This window comes from Bos indicus, chromosome X, assembly GCF_029378745.1.
Source record: "Bos indicus isolate NIAB-ARS_2022 breed Sahiwal x Tharparkar chromosome X, NIAB-ARS_B.indTharparkar_mat_pri_1.0, whole genome shotgun sequence".
NCBI classification, from domain to species: Eukaryota; Metazoa; Chordata; class Mammalia; order Artiodactyla; family Bovidae; genus Bos; species Bos indicus.
Window position 1 is genome coordinate 145504914 of NC_091789.1, and position 25502 is coordinate 145530415.

Sequence of the window (25502 nt, forward strand, 5' to 3'; positions counted from 1 at the left end):
AACTCCCAGAGTCCACCCAAACCCATGTCCATTGAGTCGGTGATGCCATCCAACCATCTCATCCTCTGTCGTCCCCTTCCCCTCCCGCCTTCAATCTTTCCCAGCATCAGGGTCTTTTCCAAGCAGTCAGTTCTTCGCATCAGGTGGCCGAAGGATTGAAGCTTCTCACACTCGTCTTTGAGCTGGCGTAGAGTGAATCTGGGAAAAATTACTTGCAGCTGGTTCTCGCTGCCTTCTCTTCTATTTCTGAGCCTGGGGGTGGGAGTGGGTCACCGAGGGACACAAGAGCTGGGTAATGTATTACAGAAATGTGGCCTTCTTCGTGCTTGATGATGATGATAGCAGTGTCATTTAGTGCAGAGTGCGAGCTGTGCTAGAAATATTAAAGCTTCTGAGGCAGCCAAGACGTTCCCCTCACTTGCGTGTTAATCAGGCTCAGAAGAGCCGGAGGACCTCTCACTAAGTTGGTGAAATATCACGAAGAATAATTACAGTGTGTAAAAATAGCCGGAGAACAGAACAGCGGGTCAAAAGAGTTAACATGTGTTGTGCAATCCAGGAAGCCTGTGCAAACTTCCTTTTCTTTCCAAAGATCCTCCGTGGCGTCTTTCCCTGGGTTTCCGCCGTATCTGTGAGGGGAGCTTGCGAGATGGTGCAGTCAGTGACGACCCCAGGGACTCACAAAGCAGCATCTGTCTCGCTCTGGCAACGTGTCACTGCAAGTTGGCCCGAGGCCCCTGCTGCTGAAGCCACGTGGGGACCAAGGTAGGTGGAGATGAGGAGGGTGGAGGAAAATGACAACCTTGCCATCAAGTCTCCCCCTGACATGTTACGTTTCTCATCTTCGTGGGGGAGACATGTCACGTGGCCAGACCCAAGTTCAGCTGGGTGGGGTGTTTAATCCTTCCGCACGGCAAAGAGATGGGGAGACAATGGAAACAGTGACAGACTTTATTTTCCTGGGCTCCAAAATCACTGCAGATGGTGACTGCAGCCATGAAATGAAAAGACACTTGCTCCTTGGAAGAAAAACTATGACCAACCGAGACAGCATATTCAAAAGCAGAGACATGACTGCCGACAAAGGTCCGTCTAGTCAAAGCTGTGTTTTTTTGAGTAGTCATGTATGGATGTGAGAGTTGGACTATAAAGAAAGGTGAGCGCCAAAGAATTGGTGGTTTTAAACTGTGGTGTAGGAGGAGACTCTGGAGAGTCTCTTGGACTGCAAGGAGATCCAACCAGTGCATCCTAAAGGAGATCAGTCCTGAATATTCATTGGAAGGACTGATGCTGAAGCTGAAACTCCAATCCTTTGCCCACCTGCTGCAAAGAGATGAGTCATTAGAAAAGACCCTGATGCTGGGAAAGATTGAAGGTGGGAGGAGATGGGGACAACAGAGGATGAGATGGTTGCATGCCATTACTGACTCAATGGACTTGAGTTTGAGCAAGCTCCGGGACACGGTGATGGACAGGGAAGCCTGGTGTGCTGCAGTCCATGGGGTCACAAAGACTCCAGATACGACTGAGTGACTGAGCAACAACAGCAAGCAAAGTCCTGGAGTAGTGGTGAGCACGACTGCACATACCACACTAGTCATCAGGATCTAATACACTCAAGTGCTCAAAATACATGATTTCGTCATGCTAATGGCAGGCCTGTTCAGCCCAGGCTAGAAATCAATACCCCGTATTTAAGGCCTGCTAAGAGATCAAACATAAAATGCTCTAAATCACGACATCGCCCTTCCCTTTGCTCAGTTTCTCCCTTTGAGCGATCAAACAGCTTGGAATCCTTTGACTATATCTTAAAGTTTGGGCTTCCCTGGTGGCTCAGATGGTAAAGAATCTGCCTGCAATGCAGGAGACCCGAGTTCAATCCCTAGGTTGGGGAAGATCCCCTGGAAAAGGAAATGGCACCCCACTCTAGGATTCTCACCTGGGAAATCCCATGGACAGAAGAGCCTGGTGGGCTATAGTCCGTGGTGTCGCAAAGAGTCGGGCGTGACTGAGTGACTAAGCATGACATGCACGCATCTTAGTGTCTGAGTTGTAAATATATAACACTTAATTTCTTGCAAGTTTTAATTTTTTTTTAAATGAAGGGGAATACTCTGCAAATATAGAAGTAATAGATTTTCGTTGCTAAAAGTTTAGGACCTAAGCACTAAAAGGAATAAACTGTGTTACCCTTCCACCTTCCTGAGGTTGAGAATTGCAGTGTCAGGGGAGACACACACACACACACACACACACACGCGCGCGCAGCGCGCGCACACACACACACACACACACACACAGATGCCACTGAATTAAAACAAATGAAACAGCCCATTTTAAAGGAATTTGTACTCCTCCGATTATGACAAAGATGGGATGCTTTTCCACTGGATATTGCGAATTGTATGTGTTTATTTTCCTCTATTTCCCTGTTCTTCTCTGTGTAGGGCTGTGTAGAAGTGAACACAGGATGTTCACATCTGTGAAGGCAACAGAAACGTCATTCCAAATTGCAATGGAGACAGAGAGCATCCGGTCGGGTAACTAAGTCAGGACAGAGGTGCGCAGCTGGTCTCTGCAGCAGCTGGAATCGAGGATTTGAAGCCACCGGTTGTCACAGACATGGCTCATCCATCACCTCTGCTTCCCTTCTTAGACAGCCGTCTGCTCTCGCACCCGAGCCGCTGGCCCTGCTCAGCAGTGGACACGGAGGCCAGCGTGTCCCACGCTTAGGTTGTTAGCTATGCCTCCAGGGAGGATTCCATCCAACCCAGCGGGCCTGACTTGGTGCTTAAGGGCATTTTCGGGAGCAACCAGTGGTGGGTGCCTTGAGCTGCGTGCGTGCTCAGTCATGTCTGACTGTTTGTGACCCCGTGGACTCTAGCCCGCCTGGCTCCACTGTCCGTGGGATTCTCCAGGCAAGAGCACTGGAGTGGGTTGCTATTCCTTCCTCCAGGGGATATTCCCAACCCAGGGATCAAACTCGGGTCTTCTGCATGGCAGGCAGATTCTTTACTGTCTTAGCCAGCAGGGGTCAGGGCCTTGTGTTTACTCTTAATAGATGCTGCCAAGTGCCCTTCAGAATAGACCCCCACCCCACCCCTCCTAATTGATCAGGGCTCAAGGACACTTCCTTCAAGTATCTTCATTAAGTGGATATAACTCACTGTTTCACTAATTTTTTTTTCCCCCAAACTGAAACCAGTATTTCATTATGTTTTTAATTTCTCTATTGACTAGTTAGGTTGAACATCTCTTCTCTCTTTCCCAGCTCTGTTTCCTGCTCTGTATAGTGGCAATTTGTCTCTGCTCCTTTTTCAGTCTGTTCTGTTGAACTGTCAGCTGGCTTTCCTGCAGATTTGGGACAGCTGACTTTCCTGTAGATTTGGGACAGTTCTTTAGATATGGAGCACATTAATCCCTTTGGGGTTTTTTTTTGGTATGTTTTCCCTTATTGTTCTTGTAATTTTAAAGATATTTTAAATTGTGGAAGGATTGATGGTTTTTCCAGTTGTCGTGTATGGCCGTGAGAGCTGGACCATAAAGAAGGCTGAGCACCAAAGAATTGATGCTTTCAAATGGTGGTGCTGGAGAAGACTCTTGAGAGTCCCTTGGGCTGCAAGGAGGTCCAACCAGTCCATCCTAAAGGAAATCAACCCTGAATATTCATTGGAAGGACTGCTGCTGAAGCTGAAACTCCAATCCTTTGGCCACCTGATGTAAAGAGCTGACCCTGATGCTGGGAAAGATTGAGGGCAGGAGGAGAAGGGGACGACAGGGGAGGAGATGGTTGGATGGCATTACTGACTCAATGGACATGAGTTGGAGCAAACTGTGGAAGACAGTGAAGGACAGGGAAGCCTGGTGTGCTGCAGTTCATGGGGTCACAAAGAGACATGACTGAGCAACTGAACCACAGCAACAAAATATGCTAACATCTATAGATCTCTCCTGTGTGGTTTCTTCTGTTGCTTTTACTCAGAGCAGCTCTTCGCATAGACTTGTGTGCCTGCATTGTCAGCAACTAGCATTTTCATCTATCAAGCTAAGTTCTAACTCTGGAGGTCTCTGGTGTCAAGATCAGGGTTTGGCAAGCTTCCTCCGAAAAGGGCCCGATTGTAAATATTTTAAGTTTTGAGGGCCATAGGGCTCTGTGGCAACGATTTAAATCTGCTGTGTTGTAGATTTAACCAGGATGCAACCATAGACAACACCTAAATGAACGGGCATGTCTGGTTTCCAATTAAACATTATCATTATTTTACAGAAAGAGGCACCAGAGTGTAGTTGGGCAACCCTTGGACTAGACGGAGGCAATAGGAAAATCTCCTATTCAGATGGACTACTGAGGCACACTGGTGTCGTTTACTTGGCGAGAAACAGTGAACGCAGAGGGGAGCTGTCATTAAAAAAGTTAAACAGACCATACTCGATTAACGGCTTGCTTCAGAACAGTGTTTTACAAAGTGGACTTGACAAATAACATGGTTACGTGACTGTGTGTGGGCTTCTCAGCTGGTGGTAATTGTAAAGAACCTGCCTGCTACTGCAGGAGATGTAAAGAGACGTGGGTTCGATCCCTGGGTCTGGAAGATCCCCTGGAGAAGGAAATGGCAACTCACTCCAGTATTCTTGCCTGGAGAATCCCATGGACAGAGGAGCCTGGCAAGCTACAGTCCACAGACTGGGTTGCAGAGAGTCGGACACGACCGAAGCAACTTAGCAGGCACACAAGTGACTGTGTGAGCCCTTTTTCCTTCTAGGCATTTGGGTCTGAGATTGTTCCATTTGTCAAAACACAAATCAATGACTGCAGTCCAAGGGGCCTGGTACATTTCTCAGGCTGGCTGGCTGAGAGTCTTTTTTTTTTGCCAAGAAAAAGAAACACGGATATGGTATATTCTGCTGACCTGGGAAAACTGGTAACTTCAGGTGAAGGGGGGATTAGGGGTCGTTTTAGGAAATGAACATCTCTGTGACAATTAATGGAAAGGCATTCACGGAATTCATGAAATGTCCCTGCAAATGCACCCTCTCTGAAAAACTCGGATTGGCTCACTGGGAGTGGTTACAAGTAGACTAGACAGCAGGCTGCACTTCTCCTGCCAGCATCATGTCAGACTCAGGTCCCTTGTAAAGGCTTCTTGGTTGGTCAAGGGAGCCCTGAAGAGTCAATGGTGGTGAGCTTTGGGAATCTCCAGGTGAAGTGTCACCTGGAATATTGCGAACACATTCAGCCACAGCTCCTGGTCCCTGTTGTCTATAGGAGGGGTGTATGTGTTCAGTCATTCAGTCGTGTCCGGCTCTTTGCAACCCCATGGGCTGTAGCCCTCTAGGCTCCTCTGTCCATGGGATTCTCCAGGCAAGAATCCTGGAGTGGGTTGCCATTTCCGCCTGCAGCGGATCTTCCCGACCCAGGGATTGAACCCGAGTCTCCTACATTGGGAGGCAGACTCTTTACCTTCTGAGCCACCAGTGAAGCCCCACAGGAGGGTACCATGCAGTCTGCTGGATGAATGAATATATTCCCGGTCCCATGTCTGTCCTTTGTCTGAATCAAACTGTCCGGGGAGTGGTTGCTGGGAACCTGCAGACACAAGAACCCCTTGTGACCCTTCTGAGGTGTCCTTGCCATCTGAGAGGCCCTCAGACAGGGTCTCATGTCCCACACTGAGTCTAATCAACTGTAGGAGCTAGTCCTCAGACTTATCCATTTTATGTCCAGGGCAAAGATTGTTGGGGATATTTATGCCTCATTCTACAAAATGACTCAGTGGAAAAAGTGACCGTGTGTTTTCAACTTAACTCCATCTTCCTTGCTCGGTTGCTACAACCGTATCGAAATTCTGTGTCTAAAATGTTCTGGCAGTTACTAAGACCAGGACTGTGACTAAAATTACCTCTGATGGTCCATTTTCTCTTTATGTTACTCCTCATCTCTCTTGGTCATATTAACCTCGTTACTTTCAGAAAAAAAAAAAACACACAACAAAAGAAACACAAAACAAGCAACAATAAACAATTTTTTTAATTGGCTTTTTTTTTTTTTTAAGAACGAAAATTCTGCGCCACTATCCGTGATAACACCAGGCTTAGGAGAGGGGGAAAATGAATTAGGCGTGACAATTTTTTTTTTCTCTTACATGACTCTTTTGATCATATTTTCTTAGTAGTATTGGTTCAAAGGGAAATCATAGTGCTTGCATGTTGAACAGCACCTCGCGTAAATTAAATTGGCCTGGAGTTGTTAAAAGTATTTAGAGACTCTGTTATAACACAACACGCTTTCTTAAATATTTGTCTTTTCATCTGTCTTCCTAATTGGGCTCTCAGCTGCTGGAAGGCCGCTCACATCTTATTTGTCCCCCGCCTGGGATGCAATCTGTACCTTCACGTAGTATCCTCTGAAGGCCTGATGCTGGTGGGGAGGAATGAACATCTTCATGGAAAATTCCAGCTCATTTGCACATCAGCTACCTTTGATTGAAAAGCACGTCTCTCCCACTCAGAGAGGAGCGCTGTTGTCTATTCTACATCTTAAAAAAAAAAAAAATCCAGAGGCTGAAGTTTGACTGTAGGACTTTCAGACAACCCTCATTTCCACAGTGCAGTAACACCCCCATGTCACTCTGCCTACCTCACACTTGGGTGTTTGAATGCCAGCTGATGAGAGTTCATTTTAAACTCTCTTGCTTTAAAAACATTTTTTTTTCTTTTTTCTTGAAAGAGTTCCCTTTCTGGATCCCAACAGTTTGATTTCTCTTTCAATTCCGGTGGGCTGACAGCCTCAGAGATGTTTTGCTTGCGCCATTACTTAGGGAAGGGGATGAAACGATCAGATCTTATTCACCAGTTTCTGTCTGATAAAGATGGCTTTGCCATAAAAGAAGCAAACGATAAAAAGCTAGAAGTACAAGACACTGGGTCTTAAAGTCATCCCGCTAAATAAAATGAAAAGAGCTCATTTCTGGACTGCTGACTCGGGGCACAGCCAGCCGCACGACTTGGTCGAGGACAGAGGTAAGGAGCAGACGTCCTGGTGAATTTTTCAAGTGAGTGTGTAAGATAATCTTCAAAAGTCAAGTTTAAAATTCCCTGCTTAACTTTTTGCAACCCTTCTGGTTGTACAAATACCATTAGCAAGTCCTTCTTCCAACAATACAAATACCTCTCTTCTCCTGATAAAATCTCGTTTTAAGTAAGTTGAAGGGACTACAGGCTTTTTTTCCTCCCTGCCCAGAGTACTTTTTTTTTTTTTTTCTGCTTTACCTTTTCCTTGTTTGCTTATCAAGGGGCAGGTTGCATGCGGTAAAATTCCTTCTTTCTTAAGTGTGCAGTCCAGAAATCTTCAAAGTATATACAGGCTGTGGGTCCAAACTGGCCTGCAGATTGTTTTGTAAATAAAGCTTTATTGGAACACGGCCACTCCTACTCATTACGTATTGTCAATGGCTGCTTTCGTGTAGCGATGGCAGACCTGAGTAGTTGCTACAGTCTCGGTCTGCAAAGGCAAATACATTTGCTCTCCTGAACTTTACATAAAATCTACAATCTTGGCTGAAAAAAAAAGTGACTCACTCAGTCTTGTCCAATTCTTTGCAATCTCATGGACAATCTTGGCTACAGTTCTACAAATTTTGACCAATTAACAGTCATGTAACCACCACGATTAAGAGTTTAAAAATTTTCATTGCTCTTAAAAATTAAGGAAATTAAACTATTTCAAGATAATGCTGTGAGAGTGCTGCACTCAATATGCCAGTAAATTTGGAAAACTCAGCAGTGGCCACAGGACTGGAAAAGGTAAGTTTTCATTCCAGTCCCAAAGAAAGGCAATGCCAAAGAATGCTCAAACTACTGCACAATCGCACTCATCTCACATGCTAGTAAAGTAATGCTCAAAATTCTCCAAGCCAGGCTTCAACAGTCCATGAACTATGAATTTCCAGATGTTCAAGCTGAATTTAGAAAAGGCAGAGGAACCAGAGATCAAATTGCCAACATCCGTTGGATCATAGAAAAGCAAGAGAGTTCCAGAAAAACATCTCCTTCTGCTTTATTGACTATGCCACAGCCTTTGACTGTGTGGATCACAACAAACTGTGGAACATTCTTAAAGAGATGGGAATACCAGACCACCTGACCTGCCTCCTAAGAAATCTGTATGTATGCTTATCAAGAAGCAACAGTTAGAACTGGACATGGAACAACAGACTGGTTCCAAATTGGGAAAGGAGTATGTCAAGGCTGTATATTGTCACCCTGCTTATTTAATTTCTATGCAGAGTACATCATGAGAAACGCTGGGCTGGAAGAAGCACAAGCAGGAATCATGGTTGCCGGGAGAAATATCAGTAACCTCAGATATGCAGATGACACCACCCTTATGGCAGAAAGGGAAGAAGAAAGTGAAAGAGGAGAGTGAAAAAACTGGCTTAAAACTCAACGTTTAAAAAACTAAGATCATGGCACCTGGTCCCATCACTTCGGCAAATAGATGGAGGAACAATGGAAACAGTGAGAGATTTTATTTTCCTGGGCTCCAAAATCATTGCATATGGTGATTGCAGCCATGAAATTAAAAGATGCTTGCTCCTTGGAAGGAAAGCATGACCAATCTAGACAGCATATTAAAAAGCAGAGACATTACTTTGCCAACAAAAGTCCATCTAGTCAAGGCTATGGTGTTTCCAGTAGTCATGTATGGATGTGAGAGTTGGACTATAAAGAAAGCTGAGTGCTGAAGAATTGATGCTTTTGAACTGTGGTGTTGGAGAAGACTCTTGAGAGTCCCTTGGACTGCAAGGAGATCCAACCAGTCCATTCTAAAGGAGATCAGTCCTGAATATTCATTGGAAGGACAGATGCTGAAGTTAAAAGTCCAATACTCTGGCATCCCGATGGGAAGAACTGACTCATTTGAAAAGACACTGATGCTGGGAAAGATTGAAGGTGGGAAGAGAAGGGGATGACAGAGGATGAGATGGTTGGATGGCATCACTGATGTGATGGACGTGAGTTTGAGCAAGCTCCACGAGTTGATGATGGACAGGGAAGCCTGGGGTGCTGCAGTCCGTGGGGTCACAAAGAGTTGGACACGACTGAACTGACAATTTTCAGTAAGAAGTGATTTTAGAGAAGTAAAATTTTATTGTATATTTAAAACTGCCCTTTAGAGCTTAGACATTTTAAATCCATATGCACACACTATATCCTGGATATTTGTGGTTTGTCTTTCCAGCAGGGATTCCCCACTTCTCTCCCTGACAAAACCCTGATTTCCTGTTGAGGAATTTAGCGCTCCAGTGTTTTCTCGGCTGACGTGTGGGTGGGCTGGATCCTGGCCGAAGCTTCTTCTGCGCTTGCTGGTCTCAGTGATCCAGGGATGGTTGTATGACAGAGTCAATGTGATGCAAGGGCTCTGGGCAATGCTTCGCCATTGTGTGATGAAAGCAGCCATGGACAACGTGTGAATGAATAGGACTGGCCATGTTCCAATAAAGCTTTATTTACACAACAAGCAGTGGGCCAGGCTGGACCCTCAAGCTGCATACAGTTGGAAGATTTCTGAACTACACATTAACAAGGGGTGCTGCCTGAAAAGAGACTTCGATCTTGGACTTGAATGAGGAAGTATCTTGAATGCCTGGCACCCACGGGAGCCCAAGACGGAGGTCTGGTGTGGAAGTGAGACTCAGGCTGGTTGGGCAGAGCTGAGAACTGCACAGAAAAACCAGCTCCTGGTCCTGTTGAGTTCGTGAGCCCAGATTCCAGCCTTGCCTCTCTCTAGACTTAACTGCTGGGTTTCCCAAGTGATGCTAGTGGGAAAGAACCCCTAAGAGACACAGGTTCGATCCCTGGCTCAGGAAGATCCCCTGGTGAAGGGCATGGCAACCCACTTTAGTATTCTTGCCTGGAGAATCCCAAGGAGAGAGGAGCTTGGTGGGTTACAGTCCCGAGGGTCTCGACGAGTCAGACACGACTGATGTGGCTTAGCACACACAGCACAGACTTATTCCTGGACTGCTCCAGTAAGCTCCCTTGATTGTGGAAGTTTGTTGGAGAAGGCATCTCTGTTCCTTGTAACTAAATAAGTCTAACTGATGCCCACTGTGTGACACTCATGGAATGATAAAAACACTCGATATACACACTTATGCTATAGGTGAGAGTTTTATAACAGAACTTAGCTTTCTGAAAACAGAACTTGCCTCATAATTTCTAATCTGTTAACGGAACTCTCATTCATTCTTTCCTACTATTCTTGCCTACTATTTATTGGAGAAGTGCAGCAAGGGAGGAGACTGCATGGTGGCCAAAATGGACACTCTTTATTTAGAGGAAGTGCATGGTCCAATGGGTTTATAGCTCCAAACTGCAAAGGCACACTAGTTCATAAGCCCTGAGTGGGAAGGTCCGTCTAGTCAAAGCTGTGGTTTTTCCAGTAGTCACGTATGGATGTGAGAGTTGGACTATAAAGAAAGCTGAGTGCTGAAGAATTGATGCTTTTGAATGGTGGTGTTGGAGAAGACTCTTGAGAGTACCTTGGACTGCAAGGGACTCCAACTAGTCCATCCTAAAGGAAATGAGTCCTGAATATTCATTGGAAGGACTGATGCTGAAGCTGAAATTCCAATCCTTTGGCCACCTGATGCGAAGAGCTGACTCATTGGAAAAGACCCTGATGCTGGGAAAGCTTGAGGGCAGGAGGAGAAGGGGACAACAGAGGATGAGATGGTTGGGTGGCATCACTGACTCAATGGACATGAGTTTGAGCAAGCTCCAGGAGCTGGTGATGGACAGGGAAGCCTGGCGTGCTGCAGTCCATGGGGTCGCAAAGAGTCGGACACGACTGAGCGACTGAATGGAACTGAACTGAGTTCTATGGAGAAGAATGAAAGTGGGGAAGGCAAGATTTCACAGAGGTGGCAGAAGAGAAAAGGAAAGATGTCATAGAGGTGACAGAGAAGGTCTTGTTGAGAAGGCAACCCTGGAGTGGAGGTCTGACCTGTAGAGCCCCAGGGCCTTTTCACTGTAAATGTGGCAAGACACACTGATGACCATGTCTCCAGCTTTGCCGGGCAGAGGCTACTGCACTCAGGCTTTCTCTAGTTTTGGCTAGTGGGGGCTACTTTTCACTGGGGCATGCAGGCTTCTCATCGTGGTGGCTTCTTTGACTGCAGGCCACGGGCTCTGGAGCACACAGGCTTCAGTATTTGTAGCTCAAGGAGCCAGTTGCTTCACAGCATGTGGGATCATCCCTGACGAGGGCTTGAACCTGTGTCCCCCGAGTCGGCAGGCGGGTTCCCAACCACTAGACCACCAGGCAAGTCCACTACCTGACTACTTTTTTACAGCTTAATAATGTTGCATTGAAAGGATATGACACCTTTTGTTCAGCTGATGGACATTTGGACATTTTAGCCACCAGGAACAGTCATTTGTGAGTTTTTGTATGGACTTGCTCATTCAGTTTTCTTGGGTAAATACAAGAAGTGGAACTGCTGAGCTGAAAAGAGGTCTGCAACTGAGTGAGACTGGGCCTTTGTTTAAAAGGAAGTACCTGGTCCAAATACATTTTCTCTTTATAGCAAGAACAGTGAAAAGGAAAGTGAAGTCACTCAGTCATGTCCAACTGTGACCCATGGACTGTAGCCCACCAGGCTCCTCCATCCATGGGATTTTCCAGGCAAGAATACTGGAGTGGGTTGCCATTTCCTTCTCCAGGAAATCTTCCTGACCCAGGGATTAAGTCTGGGTGTCCCACATTGTAGGCAGACGCTTTACCATCTGAGCCACCAGGAAAGTCATGGCTTCACATTATGTTGAGGGCTGCAGCTTGCATCATTTTGTAAAGGACAGAGACATAAATGATAAATAACAGTATATAAAATATTACAATCTACCACCTCAAAAAAATATTGTTTATGGAGTTTGGAGAACCAAGTATTGATGGCAGTTTTGTTTTGACAAGAATGCTATGACTAATGTGGTTTTTCTTCCTCATGTTTATATTAAAAGAAAAGCAAAAAAACTATTTTAATTAAGAAAAAAAGGTCCAGAGAGAGAGAGATGGAAGAAGGGAGTGTCTGTGTGACTAAGTTTTTGCTTTTAGTTCTCTCCTTAGAACAGAAATGATGAATATGACTCTTTCTGGGAAATTCTTTCATCCAAGAGTAAAGAATTTTGTAGCTGCTACCCAGTGAAGCATCACAGGTCATCCTGACACAGAGACCTCCGCAGGGAGTGGGAGCTGGGCTGGTTCTTGTCTGTCGCGGACTTGACTTTCCTTACAGAGTCCTCATGGCTCTGAGGAGGTCTGAGAAGAGTCGTTTTGGGGAATACACACGCTTGACATCCTGCTCTGTTTTCCCTCTGGACGTGTGTAAAAATGTCAGACTGCACCCCATCCAACGGCACCCAGCTTCCCCACGGAGCTGTCCGCAGCATGCGGAGATTAATCATCGGCAACTGTTTATTTAGACGCAGAGGTCAAGTGCTAAGGAAATCCTCAATCCCCTGACGTTTTTTCTCGATTCTGCAAGCCACAGATTCTTTGCCCCTCTTTTCTGCAGAACTGATGAAACCAAACCAACAGAAGAACATGGTGAGAGACCAACCCTGGTCTGTGGCAGTTATTTGGCAAGAGGGAAAAGAAGTGAAGAACAGGCCTTGAAGGAAAGAGGTCTTCACGGATGCCACTGAAGTGGCAGACTCTGTCAGTGAAAATCCTCCCTACTCTGTTCTTAGGTCACAGTGCTGTGTGCAGTCACTAAGCTGTGTCTGACTCTTGACGACCCCATGGACTGCAGCACACCAGGCTTCTCTGGCCTCTGCTGTCTCCTGGAGTTTGTTCAAACTATGTCCATTGAGTCAGCGATGCCATCTAACCATCTCATCCTCTGTTGCCCCCTTCTTCCTCTTGCCTTCCATCTTTGCCAGCATCAAGGTCTTTTCCAAAGAGCTGGCTCTTTGGATTAAGTGGCCAGACCATTGGACCTTTAGCTTTAGCATGAGTCCTTCCAATGAATATTGAGGACTCATTTCCTTTAGGATGAACTGGCTGGATCTCCATGCTGTCCAAGAGACTCTCAAGAGTCTTCTCCAGCACCACAGTTCAAAAAGCATCCATTTTTTGGCCCTCACAGTGAGGTCTCGTAAATGACTGCTCTAATTTAGGAATCATCCACGAATTCATGTTTTTCTCATCCTCTGTCCTTGTAATTTATGAAAGAATAAACACGTGGATTAGTCAACTGTCATCTGGAAACGGGCAAGCAGGCGTTACCACGGATCTCCTAAATTGTGGATCTAGCACTTTTCAAGTGTTTTCATGCATATCACATGTGGTGGGGGGAAGGAGTCTTTTTCTTTTCCCTCGATTATTTCTCATGCCTTTGCCCAGGACAGTTATGGGACTGCAGCAGAATGAAATCACCTCTCTTGTGTGGGGCTGTGGGGCTGACTGCCACGAAGAGAATGTTACAGTACGGCCGCTGTGTAGCAACAGCTGCCTGGATGGAAAATTCCGGAGTCTTTTCTGTTGCAATGTTTTCCGTTTTTATACGTGCAAGGAAATGTGTGCTTAACTGAACTCAGCTGTTTGAAAAATTCACAGAAAATATGACATAATACCTGGTCTCTGCCATTTAAGCGATTTTAAGTAAGAGCAGGAGAGATGTGCTCAGTTCAAAGAGTTTATGAAATACATTCATTATTTTGTGACGCTTGTCCTCTCGTGAAAGTCGCTTAGTCATGTATGACTCTTTGCAACGCCATGGACTATACAGTCCATGGAATTCTCCAGGCCAGAATACTGGAGTGGGTAGCCTTTCCCTTCTCCAGGGCATCTTCCCAACCCAGGGATCAAACCCATGTCTCACGCATTGCAGGCAGATTCTTTACCAGCTGAGCCACCAGGGAAGCCCAAGAATATTGGAGTGGTTAGCCTGTCCCCTTCTCCAGCAGATCTTCCCAACCCAAGAATCAAACCGGGGTCTCCTGCATTGCAGGCGGATTCTTTACCAGCTGAGGTATCAGGGAAGCCCCATCTTGCGACTAGTACTGTGCCAAAACTGAGTGAGATTTAAGCAGTAGAATGTTTACATTCTGATTGATACAATGAGACGTGTGTCTGAAAAAAATATATTGTTTTTTTTTTAATGATGAGAAAATTCGAGATCACAGTAGGGTACATACTTTCATGCTTTATGAAAGTAACAAGTTTTGAGCCACACTTTGAGGATGGATAAGAGATTAAAAAAAAAACACTGGAGAATACATACAGAAAAGTATATATATGTATGTATCTTCAGGGTGTATAACTTGCTGACTTTTTACAACTGATCTGATCGGCACAGATCTGATCAGCACACACATCAAGAAAAGAATGTTTCTGGCACCCTGGGACTCCCCCCACCCCTGTCCCTTTCTGTGACTACCCATCTCCACTTCCTTGAACAGCACGAATGAACTGTGCTCACCTCTGTACTTACACTGAATGATGTGAAAGGCACCTGTTAGGAAAGTGATATTGTTTTGTGTCTGGAGGACTCACGATGTGAGACACAAATGCTGTTTGTTTGTTTTCATCACTGCGTAGTATTCTGTGGTATAATATAACCCCATTTTCCCACTTCACTGTCAATGGGATTTCTGCTATTTCCAGTTCTAGGGAACTTTGAAACAGTGTTGCTTAACTTATTAAAGCGCCTGTCTTTTTGGTGAAAATATGTACATGTTCTTGTTGGGTATGTATTTACCCAGAAGTAGGAAAGTAAATGTATGGATGTGAGAGTTGGACTGTGAAGAAAGCTGAGCACTGAAGAATTGATGCTTTTGAACTGTGGTGTTGGACAAGACTCTTGAGAGTCCCTTGGACTGCAAGGAGATCCAACCAGTCCATTCTGAAGGAGATCAGCCCTGGGTGTTCTTTGGAAGGAATGATGCTAAAGCTGAAACGCCAATACTTTGGCCACCTCATGCGAAGAGTTGTCATTGGAAAAGACTCTGATGCTGGGAGGGATTGGGGGCAGGAGGAGAAGGGGACGACAGAGGATGAGATGGCTGGATGGCATCACTGACTCGATGGACATGAGTCTGGGTGAACTCCGGGAGTTGGTGATAGACAGGGAGGCCTGGTGTGCTGCAATTCATGGGGTTGCAAAGAGTCAGACATGACTGAGCGACTGAACTGAACTGAGGAAAGTAAAAGAAAGTGAAGTCGCTCAGTCATGTCTGACTTTTTGCGACCCTATGGAATGTAGCCTACCAGGCTCCTCTGTCCAGCACCCAGGAGTAGGAGTGGCCCATTTTAGTAGATATGAAAGTGAAAGAGTTAAGTCACTCAGTCATGTCTGACTCTTGGGACCCCATGATGGAGTGTAGGCCACCAGGCTCCTCTGTCCATGAGGATTCTCCAGGCAAGAATACTGGAGTGGGCTGCCATGCCCTCCTCCAGGGGATCTTCCCGACCCAGGGATTGAACCTGGACCTCCTGTATTGCAGGCAAATTCTTTACCGACTGAGCTAATCGGTAATCTTAATTTAATGTTATATTAAATTTAATATAACATTAAATAGAATACTATTAAAATTAATTGAATTAAAATTAATAATATTAAATAATTAAAGAATATTTAATGGTAAATCAGTGAATAAAACAAAAACTGAACTGAAACTTCAATTTTGTCACCCTGGCCACTTAATGCTGGGGAGCAGCTGCTACGTTAGCACAGAATGTCTGCTTCCCCGCTGAGAGTCCTAGTGGACAGTGGACAAGAGGATAAAGTGCTGAAGGGAGGGGTGAGGACTGGATTAAACACACGTGTGCTGTCTGTCGCATCCTGTCTTGGCGGTTACTATAAAAATGTTTGGTCTTTGATCAAAGCTGCAGCCCGGCTGTAGGAACATTATTTGTTCCTGGTTTTTAAGCATTTCAGTCATGTCTCAACGATGTTTCCTACATTTTGTTTCTTTCACACATTATTATTTTTGCTTTTTTTTTTCTTTTTCCTGGCTGTGAAATAGAATCTGGGTGGTTAGGCCATTTCCCACAAAGTCAAAAAGCCATCGATCATGACTTAGTACTACATGTTGATTTATGGTTCGTGTGTGAACAAATAACTTGCCCAGAAAAACGCTGTCTGTAACCGAGGCCTCTTGGCCCCCTCTGCAGGGTAGGGTGAGGTCAGCGGCTGGCCTGGCCACTCCTGTCTGAGGGCTTGCTGCCCAAAACCTCCGGTCGGTCTGAGAACGGGAAGTGAAAGAACTCATGGAGGAACAAACAAGAAAGATCCTTTTTTTTTTTTCTCTTTTTTTCATTCATCCTTTAAAGAAAGATCTTTTTGATTAGGAAAATATTCTTAGATTTTTGCACGCCCTGGAGGTTTTTACATGTTGTTGAAAAGCAATAATATATTCTGCTCTTCAAGGCATTTTCTTTATCAGAATAAAACAAGCTTCTTCCAGTGAGCTCGAATCAATACCACCATAACTCCAACAGAATCCTCTCTTCCTTCTCAGAACTTACTCCCTTTTGGTTCAGCATAAAATGAAAACAAAATCCCAATGACATGCTAGTTGTGTTGTGTGTGTTTGGTCGTTGATTCATCCAAGAATTTTTGAAGTGAAGTGAAAGTTGACTTTGCTCAGTTGTGTCTGACTCTTTGCGACCCCCATGGGCTATACAGTCCATGGAATTCTCCAGGCCAGAATACTAGAGTGGATAACCTTCCCCTTCTCCAGGGGATCTTCCCAACCCAGGGATCAAACCCACGTCTCCGACATTGCAGGTGGATTCTTTACTGGCTGAGCCACCAGGGAAGCCCGAGAATGCTGGAGCGGGTAGCCAATCCCTTCTCCATGGGAACTTCCTGACCCAGGGATCGAACCGGGGTCTCCTGCATTGCAGGCACATTATTTCCTGAGTACTTATTACTGACCAAACACTGAATTTGGTGGCTTTATCTACATTTGGGAATGCAGTGGGCACTCAGACACGTCTATCCCCTATTCTCATGGCCCGTATAATACAGAAGGGGAAACCAGTATTTTAAGAATGTAAAAACTAAAGTGTGGCAGAAAAATGGGTCGTAGTTGGCAAAGACCAAACTGCCAGGGAAACAGAGGTCAGATGGGTGAAAACATTCTGATGTTGCATAAAAAGTGGTAGAAAAAGTAGTGCTGTGAAATAAAAGGGGCACAGGCTTTGGGGGTCAGGGGCACAGGCTTTGGGGGTCAAGGGCACAGGATTTGGGGGTCAGGGGCACAGGATTTGGGGGTCAAGGCATCCGAATTTCCTTCCTGGTGTATCAGTTACCTGATACTACTGTGGAACAAATAGCTCTCTAGGAGCTTAAAACAACAAATGTTCACCAACTCATCATTTCCAGGGGCAGGAATTTGGGGGCAACTAACCCTGGAGAAGGGAAAGGCTACCCACTCCAGGATTGTGGCCTGGAGGATCCCATGGACTATACAGTCCATGGGGTCACAAAGAGTTGGACACACGACTAAGCGCCTTTCACTTTCACTTCAGCTGTGGTTGGGACACAGGCTCGTTTATGAGACTGCAGTTGGGATGTCAGCACCAGCTGGAGGTATCCGGCGCCTTATTGAGGCTGGAGGATCAGCTCTGAGAACGGCTGCTTTGCATGGGTATTGGTAGGAGGCCTCTGTGCTCCGGCATCACTGAAAGCCTGAACCTCACCAAGTGGTCCTGCCTGGTGGACCACTCCAGCATCTTTATAACATGGAAGTCTACTTCCCCGGAGGGAGGTGTCCAAGACTGAAGCCTCACAGGACTGAGGCTTAAAAAGTCACAAAGCTTGGCTTCACCCTTAATCCACTGGTTAAGTCACACACTCAAGGGAAGGAGAACTGGACTCCAGTTCTGAAGGGAGCGGTATCACAGAATTTGTGGACATGTTTTAAATCCATGGGACCTACCCTGGCTCTATTTTTCTCTAGCTGTGAGACTGAGAGTTTTCTCGGGTGAGACATACGTTGAATGATACCCACCTCACAAGGCTGCTGGGAGGATTCAGTGAAATACCTTACGTGAAGAAACTTTGGCAAATTCCCATGAGTTATGCAAAGGTTGGTCATTTAGGAAAGAGCAGAGAGACATGGGGCTTATCCAGTGGCTCAAGTGGCAAAGAACCTGCCTGCCTTGCAGGAGACACAGGAGACGCAGGTTCAATCCCTGGGTCGGGAAGATGCCCTGGAGGAGGGCATGGCAACCCACCCAGTATTGTTGCCTGGAGAATCCCATGGCAGAGGAGCCTGGTGGTCTACAGTCCATCGGGTCGAAGAATCGGACATGACTGAAGCAACTGAGGATGCACACACAGAGACACACAGAGCCTCAAGCTTACAAATTCCCCTTTATTTAGTCGAGGTCATTTGCTGAACAATGAAGAGAATCCTTGATGACGCAGCAATGATCTGGGCTGTGGAATGTTTTCTTTGCTTTTTCAACCTCATTCTCTTTTATCAGAAGTCCAGTTTGATTCAGGTTGGAGCCCTTCAACCTTCCTTTGCTTGAACCCATTTTTAACTCTTTGCATCTCTGTACTGAGTAGATTCCCGGATGCAACTTTTCTACCCATAATTTCCTTTCTTGGCTGTTTTCAGCATAGAGAAGCTTCCGTCTTCTCCCTTCCCCGTCCCCATGATGCTTAGTTTGTTTTTCCCATCCACCTGCTATTTTTCTTCACTCCCAACATTTGCTTCCATTCATAGGTGCTGCTGATCTCTGCACACCAGGGGTTTACAAACTGAAAGTGTTACGGCAACACAGACATGCAGAGAAGGGATGGTAAAGAAACAGCTGTCGACAATAAAAGAGGAAGTTCTGCTAAAGAGGAGCAACAATTAATGCATCAGCATTACGCAGAGTTAGTGCGTCCCTGAACCGTCATGAGGGTTATCTATGAGTACCTCATGTCCCCTGGTGTCTTCCTGATCGCTTTCAGTACTGACAACGAGTAGTGATGCTCTGAATCCCGGTTGGAATATGCAGCGTGAACACACTAGTTGTTATCCTTTACTATCCCCTTTCTGTGTGTCTGTCTGGCTCTGGTTTTTCTGGTCTGTAAGCTGCTAATGTGCAGAGGTCAGCAACATCATCTGATCGGGCTTCGGTGTGGGTTTTCCCTCCTGTGAGTGTTGGACTTCGCATCTGTTGACATCCCGAGTTCTGCCCATGTTCCCTGTGTTTTTAGCAAGAATACTTACATGCCTGTTTTTGGATAGCTGTCAGTTCAGTTCAGTTCAGTCGCTCAGTCGTGTCTGACTCTTTGCGACCCCATGAATCGCAGCACGCCAGGCCTCCCTGTCCATCACCAACTCCCAGAGTTCACTCAGACTCACATCCACCGAGTCAGTGATGCTATCCAGCCATCTCATCCTCTGTTGTCCCCTTCTCCTCCTGCCCCCAATCCCTCCCAGCATCAGGGTCTTTTCCAATGAGTCAACTCTTTGCATGAGGTGGCCAAAGTACTGGAGTTTCAGCTTTAGCATCATTCTTACCAAATAAATCCCAGAGCTGATCTCCTTTAGAGGGGACTGGTTGGATCTCCTTGCAGTCCAAGGGACTCTCAAGAGTCTTCTCCAACACCACAGTTCAAAAGCATCAATTCTTCGGCGCTCAGCTTTCTTCACAGTCCAACTCTCACATCCATACATGACCACAGGAAAAACCATAGCCTTGACTAGACGGACCTTTGTTGGCAAAGTAATGTCTCTGCTTTTCAATATGCTATCTAGGTTGGTCACAACTTTTCTTCCAAGGAGTAAGTGTCTGTTAATTTCATGGCCGCAGTCACCATCTGCAGTGATTTTGGAGCCCAGAAAAATAAAATATGACACTGTTTACACTGTTTCTCCATCTATTTCCCATGAAGTGATGGGAAGAAGATGCCATAATCTTCGTTTTCTGAATGTTGAACTTTAAGCCAACTTTTTCACTCTCCTCTTTCACTTTCATCAAGAGGCTTTTTAGTTCCTCTTCACTTTCTGCCATAAGGGTGGTGTCATCTGCATAGCTGAGGTTATTGATATTTCTCCCGGCAATCTTGATTCCAGCTTGTGTTTCTTCCAGCCCAGCATTGCTCATGATGTACTCTGCATATAAGCTTAATATGTCTCTCCAAATACTGCCCATTTTTGACCTTTCTTCCACGAACCTCACTTCCCCCTTTTTTCCCCGAAGGGCAGTGTGAAAAAGGAGGAGAGAAGCACCTGAGGAATGACACACAGCTGCAACAGAAACCTCTCAATGCAACGTCCTCACCTCATTCAGTCTTTATGGAGATCATACCCTGGTCTTTGCTAGTGGCTCAGCGATCAAGAATCTGCCTGCCAATGTAGGAGACGTGGGTTCGATCCCTGGGTCGGGAAGATCCCCTGGAGAAGCAAACAGCAACCCACTCCAGTATTCTTGCCTGGGAAATTTCCTGGACAGGGAGGCCTGGCGTGCTGCAGTCCGTGGGGTCACAAAGAGTTGGACAGGGCTGAGCGACTAAACCACAACAACAACCCTATTCTTAAGAATCGACTCTTCTCTGCCAAGTGCTGTTTGAAGGAAATGAGGCATAGGTTTTATTTTTTTTCCCAGAAATCGTTGTTAGCATTTCTGAAATTATTGGACGTCCCCATGCCGGCCAGATTCCTTTAGGCTTCTGTAATGACAGCTGTGAAAATTCGGCTATGGGCGTACACAGTGCTATCAAGAATTAAATAAGACAGGCTCTCTGTTGACAGACTGTTCACCCACTCCAGTGGACTTAAGTATCTTGATGCTTCTTCTGTGCCATCTGCTAGAAATGAGAAAATCTGGACATCTAATATTATTAGCTTTGCCATCAACTAACAGGGATTTGAACAGGGGGAGTCCAGGGTCAGCATCACCAATGCAAAGCATGACTGCTTTGCCAGATGACAAAGGGAAAAAAACATTAAAGGTAATTAATTACCGTGGATAGTTTAGTCCATTTGTTTAACCTTCAGATTCACTGTTTGGAAAATGAGGTAACTGCATCGATTCTCTTTAGAGACTCTGCAATGACTTTTTTTGGTTAAGATTTTAAATTAAATTTTCGGATACTGGATGGCTATCTCAGGAAAAAAAAAAAACAACTAACCGAGAGATGTCAGTCAACAACTGCAGTGCTACACTGTAGCTAAGTTTTATCCAGGGATATTTGCTCAGAAAGTAACGTTTTTCAGGAATGTACATAAACCAAAGATGATATTTTTTTAAATTAACATTATCACCATTTTTCTTCTTCTTCTCCTAAGGTGCTTTACTGTGGAAAGCAGCTACAGAATTCGCCTGTGTTGCGCTTAGGTGTTTTGACCCCACTCAGGTACCTTCAGGGATGCAACATTTTAATAACTGGACAGTTCCTCTACAATCACTTCCCCCTTGGTGGTGGTGTGGTGGTGTTTAGTTGCTAAGTCATGTCCGACTCTGTGACCCCCCGGACTGCAGCCCGCCAGGCTCCTCTGTCCATGCGGTTTCCCAGGCAAGAATACTGGAGTGGCTTGCCATTCCCTTCTTTAATCCCTGGAAGTGGTATCTTTCCCACCCAGGAACTGAAGCCCCGTCTCCTGCATTGGCAAGAGGATTCTTTATCACTGAGCCACCAGGGAAGCCCTAATCCCTTACGTTCATTCTAAGTCTTTACCCTGTTTGGTGAGTCTTTATAAATCTTCCCAGGAACAGATTGCTGAGTCCCTAGCACGAAGGAATTGAACCAACTGTTTATCCTTTAACATCTATGTAGATTTCCCACAGACAGATTGCCAATAGAAGGTAATCTCACTTTCCAGTGTCCAAATAGCTAGGTTTTCCCCAGTTGCATATTTGCTGTCAATTACCATAGACTAACGTGTTTTAGAAACTGATTCTCATTTTGAATTGCCCACAGTGCGTGTCTCATCTTAAAACTGATGGAGAATATGTAGGATGTTATACAGAACGTGGGAATATATAAGACTAGAACAATTAGCTCTGTATTGATGCTGCCTGAAATCTGACATCGACCCATACAGCCTAACCCTTTTCTCCAAGCATTTCCTAGTTGGTGTATAACACAGGGAGCTTGACTAGGTACTCTGTGACAACCTAGAGAGGCAGGATGAGGAGGGGAGGTTCAAGAGGGAGGGGACATGTGTACACTTGTAGCTGATTCATGCTGTTGTATGGCAGAAGCCAAAACGATATCGTAAAGCAGTTATCCTTCAGTTAAAAAGAAGTTTTTTTAAAAAATGTAAATCAGAAAAAAAAGCTCTGCTTTTAGAATCTCTTCTGTACCGAATTAGACAAGTACTTGAGTTTTCAATTGCAGTCTTATAAACTGGGAAAAACCCCTTTGAATGTATTATATATATATATATATATATTTATACATTAAGCATTTGTAGCAGTGGCATTGACACCTTTGCTCAGTTCAGTTCAGTTCAGTCGCTCAGTCGTGTCCGACTCTCTGTGACCCCATGGACCGTGGCACGCCAGGCCTCCCTGTCCATCACCAACTCCCAGACTTTACTCAAACTCATGTCCATTGAGTCGATGATGCCATCCAACCATCTCATCCTCTTTCGTCCCCTTCTCTTCTGCCCTCAATCTTTCCCAGCATCAGGGTCTTTTCTAATGAGTCAGCTGTTCGAATGAGGTGGCCAAAGGATTGGAGTTTCAGCTTCAGCATCAGTCCTTCCGATGAACACCCAGGACATATCTCCTTTAGGATGGACTGGTTGGATCTCCTTGCAGTCCAAGGGACTCTCAAGAGTCTTCTCCAACACCACAGTTCAAAAACATCAAGTCTTCTGCACTCAGCTTTCTTTATGGTCCAACTCGCTCACATCCAAACATGACCACTGGAAAAACCATAGCCTTGACTAGACAGACCTTTGTTGGCAAAGTAATGTCTCTGCTTTTCAATATGCTGTCTAGGTTGGTCATAACTTTCCTTCCAAGGAGCAAGCGTCTCTTAATTTCATGGCTGCAGTCCCCATCTGCAGTGATTTTGGAACCCCCTTTGTTAGGTTTTGTTACACTTTGGAATCAGTATAAGAGCATAAGGTATAAACCACCTGCACAGGACAGTCCCCAGTTTCCTGGGAATTATATGACGTCATGACCCACGGAGAGATGATACAATGGCTTGTCTTCAAGCCCCTGAGAACAGGTGCCCGTGGTGGCTGTATCTAGTGATTCAAGTGACCAATAGTAGACTATGGTTGTATGAGGCTGTGGTGTTATATTACACTTCACAGGTTCAAATCCTTGTCCTCTGTTGGACTGACTCCTCTTATGAGCTGGGCAGGATTTTTCAGTCTCCCCGAGCCTCAAGGTTCTTTCTGTGAAATGGGAATAACGCACACTCGTTACCACTGCTGTTGCTACTTAATTGCTTCAGTTGTGTCCAACTGTGCCCACCAGGGTCCTCTGTCCATGGGATTCTCCAGGCAAGAGTCCTGGGGTGGATTGCCATGTCCTCCTCCAGGGGATCTTCCCAACCTAGGGATCAAATCCGGGTTTCCTGCATTGCGTGCAAGATTCTTTACCTCTGAGCCACCAGGGAAACCCAGCTCACCCTGGTTGCCAGGGATTAAATGACTAGCAGCACTGTCATGCTTAGATCAGCTCTCTGCTCAGAGAAAGCACTTGCTAAACATCAAACAAAAAAAAAGAAAAAAAAGCCAATTTGTGCCACTTTTTTATCCCCTGATATAAAGGATAAAAATAAAAACTCAAACCACAAGACAACAAGACAGTCACTGAACTGACTTATCCTCCCTTAATAATAGGCTATTTCCTTGTAAAATTAGGGAGTGGATTTTGGGATGCAAAGGAGGTATCTGTGGGTAGAAAAAAATGTCTGGATGAATAAAGTACTGTTAAAGTATTCTGCATGTGGGGTCATTACCCAGAGTACAGAAGGCATTTTTCTGTCACTGGGAATCCCCCTGCTACAGTGGGAGAATCGTCTTAATTTTTGTTTTAAGTTTTGTTGCGTGTAATAGGCTGTGTTTTCTTTAGAGGTCTGCTAATATTGGATGGGCTCATATAATTTCAAGAACTGAGTTACTCCATCTATCTATGAGCTTTCATATATTTGGTTCCATGAATCTAATTTGATACGTTTGGCTACAAGAGAGATTGGTAACCTGATAAGAATTTCCTGGCAAGATTGGAAATATGTCTCAAAATACAGCAAGTCTGGTTCAGAGGACTCACAATTTGTTTCTTAAAAATCCATCAGGCTTGGCATATCCAGTAGTTTTATTTGTAATGTAGCTTTAAAAATATTCAGGCCTTTACATACACAGAGTAAAGAAAAAACATGACTTTAATCCTTCTTCAGTGCAAATATTTGAGAGAGCATTTTAAATTTTACCTCAATATTTTCCCTCAACTCAATTAAGCTCTCTTTCATGGAAAAATTTAAATCACACTCTACATGGATTCAACTTGATTAATATTTTTTTGTCAATTAAATTACATATCAAATAATTTCAAAATTCACAGGATTGGTGGCAACCGTATCCAACCAGTTATGGGAAATTTCGGAGAGGAATACAGACCAACTCTGCTGCTTTTATCAGAATACAATTAGAAAAAGGAACTTTGTAAGAAAAGGTACAGTGTTTCTAAGAAGAAAAAAGCTAACTAATGTGCAAAGTATCTATGTTTCATTTTTGATACTATAAAGACCATCAGTAAAAAAAGTATTTTTTTATCTGGTTCACTGAATACTCTGCTGGAAGGGCTGACACTTTATAAACAGAAAAAAAAACTATCTGTTGGAGTTGAATCCTTTTCTGGGTAATCTGTGTTTGATATGTGTATATGTGTGTGTTCCTACTCCTAGGGCTGTGTAACAGAGCACCCCCAGAATGCAGTGGCTTAAAACAATAGTAATAATTTCTTATCTTCCAGGTGGCTCAGCTGGTAAAGAATCTGCCTGCAATACAGGAGGTTTGATCCCTGAGTTGAGAAGATCCCCTGGAGAAGGGGATGGCAACCTACTCCAGTATTCTTGCCTGGAGAATCCCATGGACATAGGAGCCTGGCGGGCTACAGTCCTTGGGTCACAGAGAGTTGGACACCACTGAGCAGTTAACACTGTTTTCCTGTCTCTCATAATGTCTTACCTCCCCAGGTTTCTATGCATCAGGAATTTGAGAGTTTCGTATTAATAGCTGGGTAATTCTGGCTCTGTTTCTTTCAGGAGGCTGTGGTCAGTTTTTGACCAGGGCTGTAATGATCTGAAGGCTGGGGGTGTGGTTCCCAGAGAGCAACGTCACTTGATTGGCAACTTAGCCCCTCTGTTGCCTTGCTAGATGCTGCTTGAGAGTCCTCACCGAGGGTGGAAGTGGACTCCACAAGGGCATAAATTCAGCTGGTCAACATCCCTGGGGGCTGTCTTGGGTCTGGCTCCATGTAACACGTGTTTCCGTCACTTGCATTTATCGATGTTTGAGAGTGT

General features: G+C 45.0%; 1 long non-coding RNA gene across 1 annotated transcript; it reads left to right on the forward strand.

Moving 5' to 3' along the window:
* Positions 1–595: 595 nt before the first annotated feature.
* Positions 596–14730, forward strand: LOC139181729 (uncharacterized). The gene is made up of 2 exons (XR_011565484.1): positions 596–765; positions 2448–14730. It is a non-coding gene; the product is annotated as an uncharacterized lncRNA (long non-coding RNA).
* Positions 14731–25502: the final 10772 nt, after the last annotated feature.